This window comes from Octopus bimaculoides, chromosome 5 (assembly GCF_001194135.2).
Source record: "Octopus bimaculoides isolate UCB-OBI-ISO-001 chromosome 5, ASM119413v2, whole genome shotgun sequence".
Lineage (NCBI taxonomy): Eukaryota > Metazoa > Mollusca > Cephalopoda > Octopoda > Octopodidae > Octopus > Octopus bimaculoides.
Genome location: NC_068985.1, coordinates 81,237,247 through 81,255,944, shown reverse-complemented (window position 1 = coordinate 81,255,944; position 18,698 = coordinate 81,237,247). Strand labels below are relative to the sequence as shown.

The window sequence follows — 18,698 nt, the reverse complement described above, 5'->3', positions numbered from 1 at the left end:
TATATATAGTATGTATAGGTATTATATTTTATATACCATATATATATATATATATATATATATATATATATATATATATATATATATATATATTACATACATGCAGTCATGCACATATGGAGATGCATGTGTATCTACATGTTCACTGCATAAGCATGAAACTTATGTGTGCAAAGTTATTTAATCTCATACATATTCCTAAGTGTAACATTATATTTTGTGAATATGTATTTATGCATCTATATGCATTTAATAAACAATAGCATAAGAATTGTAATAACAAAAAAAAAGAGACACACAAACAAAAGCAGAAACCAAAGAGAAGGAAAGACAACAGGACTAAACAGCATCAAAGGAAAATCCTGCACCTAGATCCAAAAGCCAGCAATATGACATAACAAATTGCTGGTGTATATAGTCTCCATATATTATTAAGTTGCCTGTTACTAGATACCGGCTGATTGACGGAGCTATCTCAGTTATAGCAATAATATGCTATCAATGCCATGCTCTGATGACCAATGTTATCTACACCTAATCCTATATATATTGATTGTGCCGACCGAGCAGCAAACCTCTTTCAGTTTTGCTGCCATTTTGGTTTTTATCTGTCAGAAAGGATTATATGCTCACTAGTATCGGGTCCCCTGCTGACAGTATTATAGAACAGAAGGTTCTATTTCCAGGGAAGCTTTTCTGAAGGGAGTGACAGGGTAGTAATAGCATTTGTGAGAAGTACAAAGTGATCCAGCAATATAGACTTTTAATAGTGAGTTTCATATTCTCACTTTGTTATATCCAGATCAAATTCAATAATAAATAAATAATATCTGAATTGAATAGAAAACAAATTCAAAATTTGATATATTCATAAATGCGTGGAAATATCTTTAAGATATCTGCATACACATATACATAGAGAAATATACAAGTATGTACATAAATAGTAATATCTATCAATTTTCATGTATCTGAAACAAATATAATCTAATGCAATATGTACAATATTTCATACAAGAAAACTAATTTACAATTTTTGTAACTTAATTATCTCCATAGTAATTGTGAATAAAAGAATTTTCTAAGTAGAAGATTCCAATCAGAATTTTCTACTCACAAAAGAGTGAAGTTAAATATATTGGATAAGTTACATTTTTCCTTGAATCCCTTATTTTAAAAGGGAACTGTCATATATAATAATTAAACATCATTGGCAGCTATATAATCTCTTGATTAAGGAAATACAAATTCAAGTATACATATATGCAACTGCTATTGAAACACTGAAACTTGACTTTTTAGACTACTCTGAACAGAATGAGAGACTTCATCACATATATGCCTAATTGTAACACACTGAAGGCATTCACTGTGTCAAAATTAATTTGTTCGGATTCATATCTTGTCAGGTTATTCACAAAAATATTTAAAAAAGTAAACAAAACAACACCTGCATTGAAAAGTATTGTGCATTTTGTGTTTTTTTGTGGGGAAAAGATTCCACAATAATAATTCATTCTCATGAGGTATATAAAAGTCTGACCTCGGAACTAATCAGCTGCAATATATGAGTTACTATCATAAATATTATAAATAATTATTATACTTAGGTATTTCCCTCATCTTTTGTTACAGCCTCCTATTCATTCTAGACATACTTTTCAAATGCTGTTCACAGAACTACCTTGTTTATTTTAAGATTTTCTTTTTAAGAATGACCAATTTCTGCACAGTTTTTCTGGCATTTCTTGTTTGATTAAATATAAGGTCAGCTTTTGTTGAAAAGAAAACTGGTATTATTTTCTTCTTTTTCAAGTAGCTACAGTTGAGATGCATTTCACCATGCTGTACAAAGAATCTTCCTGGCTTTCATTAGCTTTGGTAGGTTCTCAATTTCACATTGTGTGTCTCAGTCAATAGCATCAATTTAGTTGAATAGCCTTTGTTTTCCATTAAGGTGCAGAAGTTTCCAGAATATAGTATCTAACATGGACTGGTGTTCAGTACAACATAAATGGTCAGTAAAGCCAACACTATGCTAAGCAACAGGAGTAGAGAATGGGAAAAATGCATCCATAAATCTCCTCTTTTGTCTTCTACTCAAATTAGGTGTTTTGAGTTCTCTTCAGAAGCTATCAAAGCAATCTGCAGATCAACCACATGATGAAACGAAAGCACTCAAACTAAAAGATCACTGAGACATGCAAAGAGCACAATTCATTACAGCAGCAAGATCCAACACACACTCAGTGCCACTATATGTTAAATCTCCTTCAAATACCTAGGCATATCAAGCAACACATCAGAATGGAACCATAATGCCATATCAAAAACACAATTTCACTCGCACAACTGGAACATAAACGAAACTAGATATATATCTTTTATCTTTTATCTTCTACTTGTTTCAGTCATTAAACTGAGGTCATGCTGGGGCACTGCTTTGAAGAATTTTTAGGTGAATGAATGGACCCCAGTACTATTTTTTTAAGCCTGGCAAATTTTCTGTTAATCTCTTTTGCTGGTCTGCTAAGTTATGGGTGTCGTAAACACACCAACACTGATGGGGTACAAACACAAAGACACACACACACACACACACACACACATATATATGACGGTCTCTGTCTACCAAATCCACTCACAAGGCTTTGGTCAGTTTGAGGCTATAGTAGAAGACACCTAAAGTGCCACACAGTGGGACTGAACCTGGAACCATGTGGTTGGGAAGCAAGCTTCTTACCACACAGCCACACCTGCATCTATATCTTTGTGTGGGTGTGTGTGTGTGTGTGTGTGTGTGTGTGTGTGTGTGTGTGTGTGTGTGTGTGTTTGTGTGTGTGTGTGTACATGTTAAAACATCCACACAAGTCATAAACACTGTATTGGGTTACACTAATAAAAAACAAGAGCATGGTAAATCAGTGATGCTGGATCTGTAGACCACTTCTAATTAGTTGCCATTGGTGTTGTTGATGATGATGACCAGGACTGTGTGATTGTGACACCAACAAGTGCAAACATGTCAACAAACTTATGTAGGAAATAGCATTCACCCTCAAGTTCTTCCCTTTACACATGTTAAAACATTAAAAAAAAACTAGAATGGAATGAAATAGCCCACAGATGTAATTATCTCACTGTGCAGAAGTTTACAATCATTGATTTAGACAATATAACTTGTATCAGGATTGTGAAAATATATTGCTGATAGCATTGGTTCTTCAGTCAAAATTATTGCCTGTGCATCTCAGTGAATTATAACAATGTATATGTGTTTTTGTGTATGTGTGGACAGAGAGAAAGGGAAGAGGTGAGAGAGATAGAAGGAAAAAGAGATAGAGTGTATTTCTGAGAGAGACAGACAGACAGGCAGGCAGAAAGAAAGGAAGGAAGGAAGAAGAGAGAGAAAGAAAGAAAGAAAGAAAGAAAGAAAGAAAGAAAAGAGATAGAGACATAACAAGAAAAAATAATGACTGATATATAGCAAGAAAAAATTGTGTGTATGTGAGAGAGGCAGACAGACAGAAATAGGATGCATGTGCATGTAAAAGAGTGACAGAGAGAGAGAGAGAGATAATGTGTATAAAAAAGAGAGAGATATAATGTGTATAAAAAAGAGGGAGAGAAAGAGATGGAGAGAGGAAGTGAGAGAGAGAGGGAAAGAAATAGAGTGTGCATCAAAGAAATATATAAAGAAGAACATAGTGTATGAGCAAAAGAGAAGGGAAATTAGTGAGACATATGTATATTAAACGTATGTGAGAAAGATATAAAATATGAATGCGAGAAACACAAAAAAAGAGTATGTACATGCTTGTATATGTGTGTGTACACATAAGTCATATGTATGTTTGAGTGAGTTTGTGTGTGTGTGTGTGTGTGTATGTGTGTGTTTGTGTGTGTGTGCGTGTGTGTGTGTGTGTGTGTGTGTTCACAGCTTCATAGATTCTCTATAGTTATCAGAAAAAGAAAAAAAGAATGGTATTATATATATATAACAAAACCTCACTAATGCAATCACAATGGGATTGACTACAAGATATTACATGTAACCACTTGCTTGATAGATGCATATTAAAAACGTGGCTTTCATATGGGGAAACCAAAATTTGTTTGAGGAGGAAAAAAGCATAAAGATATTAAGAAATTGAACATACAAAGGAAAATCTAAAATTCAAGAAAATATGTGTGTGTGTGTATAAGTTGTTGCCACAGATCACCCCTAAGTGAGCATATCTATCACAAAAGCATTCCAACCATAACCATCATTTTTTTGCATAGCATACTTGGAGTACATTTTTCAGTGTGTTCTTCCATTTTTAAATAGATAGCAGGATGTGATTTGAATGAGATTTTGTCATTATTTCTAACAGACTGATAAATGCATAAAGATTCATTCCTGCAATTGCTTGTACTAAAAGTGTCTATGTGTATATATGTGGTGAAAATTGACACTTAAATAATTAAAGGACACTAGTTTTAGTCAATCATAATTAAAGTAAACACAATTATACTTAAACACACACACGTGTGTGTGTATGAGAGAGAGAGAGAGAGACCATAATAATGATGATCATCATCATCATCGTTTAACATCCGTTTTCCATGCTGGCATGGGTTGGATGGTTTGACTGGGAAACTGGCAAGCCAGAAGGCTGCACCAGGCTCCAATCTGATCTGGCAAGGTTTTCTACAGTCGGATGCCCTTCCTAACGCCAACCACCCTGAGAGTGTAGTGGTTGATTTTTCTGTGCCACCAGCACGGGGAGCCAGTCAGGCGGCACTGGCATCGACCCACGCATGAATGGTGCTTATTGTGTGCCACCAGCATGGGAGCCAATCAGGCAGCACTGGCATCGGCCACAACTACAATTTCCATTTTGATTTCAATTTGATTGAGATTCTGATTGTGATTTTGATTTTGATTTTACTTGAATCAATAGGTCTCCTCAAGCATGGTGTGTCGCTCGACAATTCAAAGATACTTTTTAAATGGGTTGGTTATGCAATGTATATATAATATTAAGACATAAACCTCATTTTCTGTGGCATATAAGCAACTGAAAATTCAATACTCTCTTCTGGCTGAGATGCTGGTACATCACAAGGTTAATTCCTAAATATCACTGGTATGCACCTTCATTTGCATGAGCTGGTGCATTGTGAAGCGAAGTATTTTGCTCAAGAGCACTATGTGCTATCCAGCCTGAGAACCAGATGTAACAGATATAAAGGATATAGTTTATTAATACTATACTCTGAGAAATAGAAGTGTCTTAATATTTTGGACATAAGCCCTTCATCAAAAATAAAATGAGAAAAGAAAAATTAGAAAAAATTGTAAATATGACAAATGTTTTGTATGTGTGTGTGTGTGTGTGTGTACTGTGTATATATATATATATATATATATATATATATATATGCTACATATGTGTGTGAAGTTATATGCTCTAGTGGCTTGAGTTACAATTGTGTGTGTGTGTGTGTGTGTGTGTGTGTGTGTGTGTGTGTGTGTATATATATATCACCATCATCACCATTTAAAGTTCATTTTCCATGCTGGCATGGGTTCTATGGTTGGATGTGCTCCCTAACACCAACCACTTTGCAGAGTGTACTGGATGCTTTTTACATAGTATCAAGTACACACACACACACACACACACATATTAAGATACATAAATTTGAATATATCTCGATGTATAGAGTGCTGCAAGTCAAGAAAGCAAACATAAATAAGATCATTGCTATCCACAGTAGATGCTTAAGGAAAATCTGTCACATCTTCTTGTCAAAGTATCAAATGAGAAGCTGTATTACAAAACTGTCTGTTATAATGTGGTCCTTGAACTAAAACACTGCCAGCTCAGATTGCTGGCACACACAAACAGTTGGATAAAGTTCAGAAAACTGTTACCTCTGCTGGAATCAAAGGACTTATCCTTCAGTATGAATGGCAGGTTGTATGATGCTTGCATGTGAAGTGTAATGTTGCATGATAGTATAATATAGGCCTTGAATGCTAAGGATTTAAGAAAACAAAGGAAGAAATGTAGCTGACATGCTGTATAAGATGTGTAATGTTGGGGCGCACAAACACCAGAGTACATATGAGCTAAATGAAGAACTTGATATAAAAGGTCAGATGTGGTTTATGAAAGACAAAACTACGGATATGAGCAGGTGATCCTTACAGAAGATAACTGTTAACAGAAGTGTCAAAAGCTCAGTTAATAGAACCAGTGGAAGAGGGAGACCTATGATGACAAGAGATGAAGACTGATTTCAAGAAGTTGCATCTCATACAAGAGATGACAAAGAGTCATAACAATTCAAAGCACCAGATGCTAAAGATTTGTCCACTCATGCAAGCATGACATAATATATGTTAAAATGGATGAAGATAGTGATAGAGACACAGATATATAAAATATATATGCATATAAAACATATATATAAACACACACATATTCAAATAAACATATGCTTACATATATACACACACATATATACATAAAAAAAAGCATTATACTTTGTATGTTGAATCTTAAGATTTTGTATTTGTTGGTCGTTTATTTTGCTCTAGTCACAAGATGATAAGTATCATCATCATTATCATCATTTAACGTCCACTCTCCATGCTGGTATGGGTTTGATTGTTTAACTTGGTGCTGGATAGCGGGGAGCTGTCCAGACTCCAACTCTCTATTGTGGAATGCTTTCTATGACTGGATGCCCTTCCTAATGCCAACCACTTAGCAGAGTGTGCTGGATGCTTTTTACATGCTACTGGCAGAGGTGCATTTACACATCACTTGCACAGGTGTATTAACACAGCACTAGTTTGAGTGCTTTTTAAGTGGCACTGGCACCTGAAAGGACAAACCTGTATGTGTGAAAGAGTGATTTTACTTAGGTTGATGTGTCTTACCAAGTACAGCAAACTGCCATATCTCTTGGTCCCTTATCATTTCTTTAATGAGGCCCAGCACCCAAAGATCCTTTCTCCCCAATTAATCCCATATCTTCTTGGATCTGCCCTTTCCACAGGTACCCTCCACAATTAGAGCTCAGTGTGTCAAAACGTTAGACTTTGTAAAATACTCCATTTCATTCCTTAATGATCATTTACAATCAGTGACACCTGCCAAATGAGCAACACCATATTTTAGTGCTTAGCCCTTTAACATTCAGATTATTATGTCAAACATAATGCCTATTTATTAACATTGTTTTGATGATGTGATTGTTTACTTTTAGAAAGACATTGTTGGGTAGGAGTGAGAGGTTGAATCTTGTCACTTTAGACATAAAACAGGTAAAGTATTTTGGCAGGATATGGTCGGTTTAAATGTTAAAGAGTTAAACTGTGATGAACTCCAGTGCATTTGACTGAAAGGCAAAATCAACCGCAGTAATATCTGAGTTCAGAATCAAAAAGGACATAATTTAAGACTACTAAACATTTATTTACTGTGGTTACTCCTCTATAAATTTTCATATATAACAACTGTAACAACAGCAATAGCAATTAGTAACAAACTAATAATAAATTCAGTAACAGGAAACTAATTAATAGACACTGAATAACAAGATTACATGAATAGAAAGCAAACCATTTTTTTTTTCTTTATAAAATTAAAGAAATCTTAACTGTCAAACATGAAATTTATAAATGAAGTCCAACATGAAGTATATGTATGTGAGATTAAAGACAACAACTATTTGAAAAGATTCTCTCTCCATTCTCTGAATCATTTAAATCCATTTCAGTGATTCTTAAAATAGATGTCAAAAGAAGACATAGGAATGGGATACAGAGTAATAACAACAACAACAGCAGCAGCAGCAGTAACAATAACAACAACACAAACAAAGGATTAATATCAAAATGTTCTTTCATGAAACCTTTTTGGTTTTGATTTGTTGTTCTTGTTTCTGTCCTCTATGAAATTGTTAATAAAGTGATTAAAAAATATAGTAGAAAATATTAACAAAATGAATGGAAGATAATTGATCATCTGTTGTATGAGAAAAGGCCTGAAGACAATAGAATGTTCAGTTAAATGTCTTTGCTGATTACTGCTAGTGATGGATAACATGTGTGACATGCATAGATAAGATGAAAAATTTCAGGTTATGATTGTAAAACTGATATGCACTGAACTTTGCAGCTTTTGTTGTACATCTTACATTTGACATATAAATCATTTCAATAAAATCTTTTATGGAAGAAAGATCGATTTAGCCATAAGAACATGGTAGCTAAAATGGAAGAAAAGAAGGTTTTTTTTTTTCCAGATAGGTTCTATAGGGCTTTCTTTCATTGTTTCTATTTAAAGGTAGCTTAATGAAGAAGTGTGTTTAAAATGTAATGCCATTATAACAATTAAACTTGAACAATGATAACAGAGGATGTTTAGTGTTTGATTTGCTGAAAAAAATAGATAGGGTTTGGTCAGTATTTTTATTTTTTTAACTGTTTTACATTCATATTCCGAAGTTTGAATAGGGTCAAAATGCTTATTTGTTAGGGCATGTATTTTTTTATTGGATGACCTTCCTGCTACTAACAATTATTGATCCCTCGCAAAGCATTGGCAATACCCACAATAGAGTTTGCTCTCACATTTGGGATGGTACTGCTGGTGCTGCCCACACAGATATCCTAGACCACATCCAAATATGGGCCATCTAAGTGACTAGCATAAAGTCACCCACAGACACAATCCAGCTTCTGGTCCATTGGCATGCTACCTCCTCTCTCTGCCTTTCTACTTTACCTATAATGAACTCTACTTCTACAAACAAGCTACCTCCTCTCAGATATTCCAATCCTACTTGTCTCTCCTCATCAACTTTGCACTAATCACTACCCTGACAAGCCTTCTGACTCGTAATGTTGGCTCTCTGGAATTCCTTCTCTACTCATGTCTTTCCTGAAAATGTTGACTCATTAAAGTTCAAGAGGAACATTAATGGCATCAATCTCACCAGTGCCTCAATGGCCATGAACTATTCTTTCCTCTTCATTCTTCAGACTCAGCATATAATAAAAAAAATCTAATCAGAAATAACAAGAAATGTTCTACTCAATGAAGTAAAATAGAACATTTGCTCAACCATTTTCCAAATGCTGTTCTACATTCATTTTCCAATGTTTGAAAAGAGACCAGAAGGTTTATCTGTTGAAGCAATAACTTTTGAAGTTGGACAAGCTTCCTACTACTAATAATAATCTAGCCATGAAATAAGACAAAAATGCGATTTAGATTAGTAAAGCAAAACGTAATTTCAAACAGACATGCAATACAAAGAAAATAATAAGATTTGTACATATAACTAAATGGTCAGTTGTCCATCCAACATTGTCTCACCTGATTTTTAAAAAAAAAGGTATTGGAAAAATGAAAGCAATTGAGGGCGAAAATAGTTAAGATGTTAAATGGTTGAACTATTGACGATGTAAGACCTTAATAATACAGTTGCTGGGTTGGGCTGCAGAACAAAATAAAAAAACTACTCTACTTGCTCCAGTTTATTTGACTGCTGAAAAACTAGTCCCAACAAGCATTCCTGTTAAATGGCTTACAGTAGGAATGGTATCATGGCTGTGCAATCAATTGCTCTAACAAATGAAGGAAAAAAATGGAGGAGAAAATATGATTCCTGTAGAAGTGGAAGTAGTGTGCAATTGATAAGTAACTATCGGTTTGCAGAGCCAAGATCAATTACAAATGCAACTTGCAATAGTCTAATGTTCAGTCCATGAAGAGATTTGTTTCCCACCATAAGTACCAGTTCCATCCGTAAATTTCAGTGATTCAGAAAACAATGTGGATTAATTAATACACACACACAGACATACACACACACGTGCACAAACATGCACATGCATACACACATACCCTGGTATCACTACACAGAGATTAAAATGTTCAGCAGTGACCCAGCACCTCAACCATTTATAATACTAAGCATTTATTTCTATTGACTGAGTCAACCAGAACAATGGCATGCGTTGCCTCAGAGTACAGTCCTCTGCCTGTAGCAAGGTTTGAACCTATGTCATGTAGTGTGCATTATTTAATTCCATTCTCTGGATTTAGTGAAATGTATTTGCATTAATACAAGATTTGCAGTTTTTAAATAATTTTAATAAACTGAAGTTACACGAGAGTGATTCATGACTAATTTATAACATTTACTCTCAGGTTGTTCAAATAAACAAAATAAAGAACATTACAAGAAAAACCTTTAGTTAAAAGCAACCAAGAGCTGTCAATAGCAGATTTTCATTAGTGGAAAGAAATTAAAAGAAGTAAAAAATGAAATATAGAAACAAAATAAGATTTAGTAGAATTAAGTAAATAATATTTGTATGAAAGGCATATTTCTCGCTTGCATATAGAGTTTCCCAATTGTCGCAGAAGACAAATGGAATTTGATCAGATATATGATGACAAGTTTTATGACTTATCGTCATATACTCACTGACTAGGACATAAAATAGTGCATTCTGTCAAAACAGATGGTCATTAGAAAATCATTCTGGTCCAGCAAATATTGCAATCCATGTTTCCTATTTGCAGATATTTTCCTTGTCTTTTAATTGTTTTAGATATATTTAAAACAAAAACAAAAATGGCAACAATGTCAAATGTTCATAGTTAAGATCATATGATATGTGATATCTTACTAGCGTTATTACCAGGAAAATATTGCAGTTGATGAAAAATGATGCTATCAAATTCTAATGGCGCCAACTAGCTTTAAGAGAGAAAAGAAAAAATCCTTTTAAGCATTTGTAAATTGGAGTCTTTTTGAAATGTATTCTAGTCTATTGGAAACTTTGAATGTTTTGTAATAACAAAAAAATGCTTCCTGTTGGTGTCTCATATTTTTAAAACAACATGTTTCCAGAAAATGCCTTTTTGATAATGTTTTTATACTTCATATTACAATTTAAATAAATGCAATGGCTACTTAATATTTCACCCAACTTAGTTTATGTCATTCAATCTCAAAAAGAATGAAAAAGGAAAAGCAGAAAAAAATGTCCAAGGAAGGCAATATATCTAATTTATAGCAAATGGAAGATTTTCATAGAAGCTTCAGACAAAACCAGTTTCAAAGCATAATAAAAGTTAAAAATATTTCTAAGCATCAATACTTTCTGTGAGGGTTTTTTTTTTTTTTAATTGTTTAGATATTTTGAATGTAGACACATGAAATTTCCTATAAATGGCAGTCTTGTGAATTGTTAAGATGTTAAAGTGGCCTATCATTTTCTTTTCTGAAACATGTACGAAAGACACAGACAAAACAGATTATAGGCTATTTCTGTTAACATAGGAGATAAAAAGAATTTTGCTGTTTAAGCACAATTCATTATCTGCATAAATATAATGAAAAATTAAAAAATTACACATTTGTTCTTTCAAATCAATTGTATGAGCTACATCGTCTTTCTCTAACAGTTCTGCTGGTTGCATACATTTTATGAACTTGTCTCTATCCCATTTCAAAATGTTTCTGTATAGTCTTAAAATTTTCAACTAAAATATTATTTGCTTATATTCTTTAATACTACACACTCTGAATGTTTTTCACTGTCCTATAACTGAATATTAGGTCATTGGTTGAGATTCTGCTACATACCAGATAATCCTTTCTACTATAGGCACAAGGGACTGAAATACTGGTGAAGGGGGCTAGTCTATTACATTGACTCCAGCACTTGACTGGCACTTAATTCATAGCCCCTGACAGGATGAAAGGCAAAGTTGACCACGGTGGAATTTGAATGTAAAAATAGACAAAATGCTGCTAAGCAATTTTTTTGTTCAGCATTCTAATGATTCTGCCAGTTTGCCACCTTGCTACATTCCAGATGATATCATATTAGCCACCCTAATATATTTTTGTTTTAGGAATTATACTGAGGTCTTATGGGACAAAAACAGATAATGGTTTTGTAATCAATGACTACATAAAAGATACTTTGAGAGGGGTCAACTGTCTTCACTGACTATTTAAAATACAACAGGTACATCTGTATAGAAGTATTCAATTTATAGTATATCTGACAGCTTTTATGAGGAGTCCCTTGTAGTCAGCTTAACTAAACATTTGGATAAATGAAATTTAAGAATTTATAAATCGTTATCTTCTGTGAATTGCACTATTTAGCTTTAATAAACTGTTATTATTTTATTGATATAATTATCTGACTGCAGCTGGGGCACTGTTTCGAAGGGGTTTTGTCAAATCATATTTACCCAGTAATTATTTTAGTCTGGTAATGATTTTAATTGATCTCTACTGAATGACTAAATTAAATTGTGACTTACAGGGATACAGCATGACATGCCAGAGATTTTACACCAGTATACACTCACGCACACACACATACACACACACACACACACACACACACACACACACATATTTGTGTGTGTGTGTATATGTGTGTTTCAATTTCAACTGGCACTCTTTCAGTAGCAATGATGTGAGTTTCAGTTGATCTGATCAGTGGAATAGCCTGCTAGTGGAACTAATGTGAAAGTGGCTTAGCACTCCACAGACACATGTACCCTTAACATAGTTCTCAGGAAGATTCATCGTAGCACTGAATGTGACAAGGCTGGCCCTTTCAATTACAGGTACAACTCACTTTTGCTAGCGGAGTGGACTGGAGCAATAGGAAAGAAAGTCTCTTGCTCGAGGACACAACATGCTATCAGGTGTCAAACTTTACGACCTTACGATCATTAGTCAAATGTCCTAATCACTAAACTACACACCTTTACACACACATACAAAATGGACTTCTTCATAGTTTGTCTCTCAAATCTCACTCATAAAGCAGTGATCATCTTGAGATGCCCAAAGTTCCACACAGTGGGTCAAGACCAGAATTATGTAGGGACAAAGAAAACTTCTTAAGCACTCAACTATGTATTTTTTCTTTCTTTCAAAGATTAATATTACAGAAATGTGTAATCAGATTATGGTGACTTTTTATTTATTACATACAGAGAAGAGGCATACATCTATATATGATAACATTTGTTATCATCTGATGAGTGTTAACTTCCCTAACAATAGTATTTTCAAGTTGAAACCCATATGCTTTCACTAAAGATTGTTGTAGTAGAGCAGTACTATTTTGTTATTTTTTTCTTTTTGGTGACATCCTGATTGTCAAACCTACATCAATGGATGATAAATATCAAAAGCATAAGTGTTGAAGGAAACCTCAACATAAGTGGTCCTCAACAGGGATCCATATAAGGTTTTTAGGGGTCCCTTACTCTATACGGTTGTTCAGTCTTTTAGAATGATTTTGATCATAAGTTTAGTGAATCAAACTGTACAACTTCAAATACTACTAGAAAAAACATGTGACTTTGACTACAAAAAAAAAAACATGTGACTTTGACTACAAAAAAAAAAACATGTGACTTTGACTACAAAAAAACTTGAAATTATGATATTTCATTACAAGTCTTACGCACACACACCAAAATTATTTTAGAAGATTGTACTCTTCTAAAGATCTAAGTAATTAGCTATGGTCCTCAATCTTCTCTCTTCAATACCATCATATTCTTTCACTTTTGTCATTAGCTTTGTGGCTCTACCAAAGACTAGGTTTTTCAACACACTTATACAGTATTTTTGGCTATATGGTCTTTTAATTCCATTGAGAAATTCTTTCCTTAAGTAAGTCCCTCTAAAACAATTGCCATAGATTTTAGTTTGCAGTTCAGAAATTGTTGTATACCATATTGGCCTAGAATCTATTTTTTCATCTATAAATATGACCAGTCCATTATAAGATGGCATTATACAGACTAGAAAATAAACCTCTTCTTTTTTATTTGCAAAACATCTGCCTGTAGACTCAAATAGCTAATTATATTTTAGCTCGATCGTCATTAAGTTCTTGATCACTTTTATCTTCTTTTTTTTTCTAATAATACTGATAGAACACACTTTTAATTTGCTTCAGTTGCTAATTAAATACTCTTTAAAATTGCCATGTACTCAATCTATGATAAGTCAACCAAGCAAATAGTTCAAAAATTTAACTGACCTGCTTAACTACTAAACTCCACCAAAATCTAACCATAAATCCTTTCATACAGACTGCATTAAAAAGGCACATCACTTTTATATGACTATCAAAAAAATTATAAAAAAAGCAAACTGTCATCTGAATTATGGCAATGACATAAAAGTATATTTCTCTTATTTTAGATTATACTGTTAATTCACTGACTATTAATATGACTTCTTAGCAGATTTACAGACTTTTGTCTCCTATATTTTAGTTTATTATCTCCACTATGTTTAAAAATTATAAAGGAAACAAATGCTATAAACTACAGTGAAACACACTCATTCTCTCTCTCTATCTCTCTCTCTATCTCTAAAGTTGATTTCACTTTTAGACCATAGATAAAGAATTATCAGTTGTATGAGAGTCATGAAAATTCTTTCTTCTTATTCTGTATCCACCCTTTTTGTTATTGGCTTTAAGAAATGTCTAAAGACTGGAATCTTGGATCAACTTATGCAATATGGTTTGTTACTTCCAACCATGAATTCTTTTGAGAACTAGACACAGTTCTTGCATAAATAAATTCTCTTGACATATGTTTATCTCATACCATTAACATAAAACCTTCTGACTTAGTGAACTTTGCACCTTTTCAAAACTTTGAGCTAAACTCATTTTTTATTCTCATCTTCACCATTTTTTCCATCTAAAGCTGTTCATCTAACATAACTAGTAGTTCCTTTTCAAATCTACACCAATGTAGAATGCATATTGTTTATTACTATATTTGTCTCTGTGCCTACATGGTAATGGAGTAACAAGAATGATAACATCCATTTGTTTTATATATTCAAATCCAGCTGGCATCAGGGATTTTTTCCACCACTCTCAAGTCAATGCAGCAAGTACCAGGTATGTAGAGACTATCTTCCTCCTCTACAAATGTATAGCATTGTACCATAGTTAATGCAGAGCCTGGATAAGAGCAAGAACATAGGAGTGATACAAGGAGGACAGACAACTGCATCAGGAAACTGTGGGGAAAGATGACATGTAACTAACTTGTTCAGATGAACAAAGATTGTTGTAGTAGGTATAGAATATAGAGAGTGAGGGAACATCATGTGTCAATGGGTAGTGTGTCAGTCACTGAGTCTTTGTCAGTAAGCTGGATGACCTTTTGGAATCAATCTAAGATTTTTTTTTTTTTTCTTTGTATAGCAGTAACACTTCTACCCAAGCAGGAGCAGTTCTCCATTGTAGGCTTTACTTCAAATTTTAAAATTTTATAGTCAGAAGCTGATCAGAACTGCATTAATTTCTGATAATGCAGATGAAAGTTAACTTATGAAATGCAGTTTTTGATGTTATGTAAATGGGATTGCCGTGTTTATACCAACATTTATCTCCAGCATAGATAAACAACTGCATTTAAGCCAGAGTTTCATTCTCAATTAGCTGTATGTGCTAGAAATTATCAAACATCCAGTAAATCACAGTCAACTTAGGATTACACCCATAGAATTATAATTATAGGATTATAATTTTCTGGACCAGTTCTTTGCATATTTACAATATTCATATCTAGACTACATTTTTGTAAGCTCAGTACCTGACTATGTTTTATTTTTTGATATGTTTATAATAACAGACTGGTTTCAAATTAGAAACTTTTATGGTAAGAGTTTCTGATTTGAACACAGCCTAAAAACTGAATTATGGTTATATTTAAAATTATTTTGAAATATTGATTTATTGTCTGTCCACTTGGTCATTCATTTCGTTCTAATAATATTGCATTTATTTATTTATCTATTTATTTATTTGAAAGGAAAAGTAGTAATTTCATCTATAATAATAGATGCCAAAACATATTTCTGTGTGTCAGTGTGTCACACTTTGACCCCCCTCTCTCACTATTCCTCATGATAAGATGAGAGTAATAGTAGGCATAAAAATGGGGAGGAGTAGATTGACGGTTGTGAATGGTAATGGGGTGATAGTAATAGTATGAGTTGTGATAGAGGTGGAGGTACGGTGATGGTGATGGTGGTGGTGGTAGTAGCCAAGGCAGTCAGGGATGAAGATGATAGTAAGCGATGTGAAAGACAGTGGTGATGGTGGTGGAGGGGAAGGCAGCGAAGTCAAAGGTATTGATGGTGGTGGCATCAGAAGTCTGAATGGTGTGTGCATGGTAGTTGTAGTGGCAATGGTGGTGGTTATGGTTGTAAACAATCAACAGAAAGAGAGAGATAGAGAGAGAGAGAGAGAGAGAGAGAGAGAGAAAGAAAGAAAGAGGTTAGACAGAAAAAAGAAATTGTACTGACCCCCGAATGGGAAGACAAAAAATGTTGTTTATCATGCAGCTTTGCAATAAGTTCCAAGTTAACAGATTATATCATTGTTTTGACGAAAATTGTTCATTGCTTGAAAAATATTGGTCAAGTTTAATATAATTTAATTTATGCTCAATGCATGAGGTGTCATTGTTGGGCCCAAGGAGCTAGCTTAAAAGCCAGCCGATAATAAGCTAGTAATTAATAATAGCTGCAGAAATAGCTGAATCTCCAAAAGGGTCAGCCACTGGTATGACTACTTAGTAAAGTGATTATCTCTCATCATGTGGGCAATAAAATGTTTAGTGAATTAAAACCAGTTTTAAATTGGTCAAAGGATAAAGAACATTTACCATGCCTTTTTTTTTTTTTTTTTTTTTTTTGCAGGGCCTCAGAGATATTTGGAAGGGGAGGAAGAAAAACAACCACAAAACCTGGCCTAAAGGTTTGCAACAGAGTGGAATCTGCTGGAAATGCTGATAAGTGTTGTTAAACCAGATGACAAATGGAGTCTCTCACCTAATCATTTAAACTATTGATTAACTCTAAGTGTAAACATAGACAAAGCACATTGTTCACACCACTTCATTTAGTTTACTTAGGTGAAATTAGGCACTGTTTCCATATTACATGAAAAGCATATTAAAATTTGCCAACCCAACCTTTGTATATCACCATGGAAAAAAAAAGAAGCTATTTAAAATTTAAAAAGGAATTTTAAAAAAACAGTTCTACCAAATTCGTCTCCATTTTATAAAGCCTTTAACAGTTGAATGCTTTCAAAATCTAGAGAGAAATTAGATAAGTTTGATAAGTTGATTGCTTAATATAGCTTAAAATACTTTAATCAAAACAATTCTAATGTAGATCCTGTTTTTCTATATCATCTCTGCTTATCTTATTGCTGATCTTCAACCCAGATAACCTAGATAATCATAAAACCTCAGCTAACATACTATTTGAAGTAGATCTGAAGCATTTATAATTTTAACTTGGCTGACCTGTTACACAACCATGTGTAATGAAGCAAGATTTAAGTTAGTTGCTAACAGTTAATATCTCCCATAAATAATAGGTAAGCTCTCTTGTGATGCATATCATTATATTTTTAAAATGTAAAGATAAATTAATATTTTATGATTTTCCCCTGGCTTATATCAATAATTTATTCACAAAAATTATAGACTGTTCTTTGAAGTACATTTATAGATCAATGAAGATTGACTGTAAATTCAATTTTTATCAGCTATGTCTAATTTTACAAACACGATAATGCAAGCAATAATAAAAATAATAAAAACAAAAACAATATTGTTGATTCTTCTCCCTGCTTCTCTATTGGCCCCACCCCTCTATATATACATGTCACTATCATTTTAAACTTTTAAGACTCTTTTAGTTTTATATCACATTTGTAAAATATATGGCCCAGGCAGTTTATATTTTACACTCCAGCACAAAGTGTATGGCTTAATTGATCTAAAAGTACTTGATTCATAACGTCAGTAGACTTCAAATCTGGAAGATAAATTATAGGAAATATTCATAAATTAAAAAGACAAGTCAAAATGAAAGTTTTCAATTATCTTCAGTGTTTCCAATATATTTTTATAAAGTCTAAGCATTGAAGCATACTTGCAATGACTGCACCGTTTGTAACTTAGGGAGTTTAATATTTCTATATTTTATGAATAGATTTCTATCATCACAGCCATTGTATATTTGTTCATTCACTTTATGTTCTTCTTTCTTTTTTTGTTTTTCATCTTTTCTCCATGATAGCATGGTTCAGACAAATACATATAACCAAGCTATTGTTTCCCAGCCAGATGCACTTCATGTTGGTAACTTTTACATGCGTTTCAAATAAGGGAGTTTTCATTCCACTCATCTCCAAAAGTGGAGCAGTATCAGACGATTTGTTCACAGGGAAAGACCAACAAATATCATTATCCACAGGTCAGCAATTTCTATGCAAATTGCAGAATGTAAGCATTCACTAGGACAGACACATAGACACACATACACACACACACAGACACACACACACACACACACACACACACATACTCATTTACTCATTTACTCGTTTTAGTCATTTGACTGTGGCCATGCTGGAACACCGCCTTTAGTCAAGCAAATTGACCCCAGGACTTATTCTTTGTAAGCCTAGTACTTATTCTATAGGTCTCTTTTGCGGAACTGCTAAATTACGGGGACGTAAACACACCAGCATCGGTTGTCAAGTGATATTGGGGGGACAAACACAGATACACAAACATATACAC

The 18,698-nt window shown here is 33.5% G+C and overlaps 1 protein-coding gene and 1 long non-coding RNA gene across 2 annotated transcripts in view; one reads left to right on the top strand and one right to left on the bottom strand.

Annotated features, from left to right (window-relative positions):
• LOC106870493 (uncharacterized) overlaps positions 1-17,555 on the top strand; it is a 42,069-nt gene extending 24,514 nt beyond the window's left edge. The window contains exons 2-3 of the long non-coding RNA XR_001409531.2: positions 14,935-14,986; positions 16,798-17,555. This is a non-coding gene — a long non-coding RNA (uncharacterized LOC106870493). The remainder of the gene's footprint in view (positions 1-14,934; positions 14,987-16,797) is intronic.
• LOC106870492 (kinesin-like protein KIF17) overlaps positions 1-18,698 on the bottom strand; it is an 805,609-nt gene that overhangs the window by 181,423 nt on the left and 605,488 nt on the right. The gene's annotated exons all lie outside the window — the stretch shown is intronic.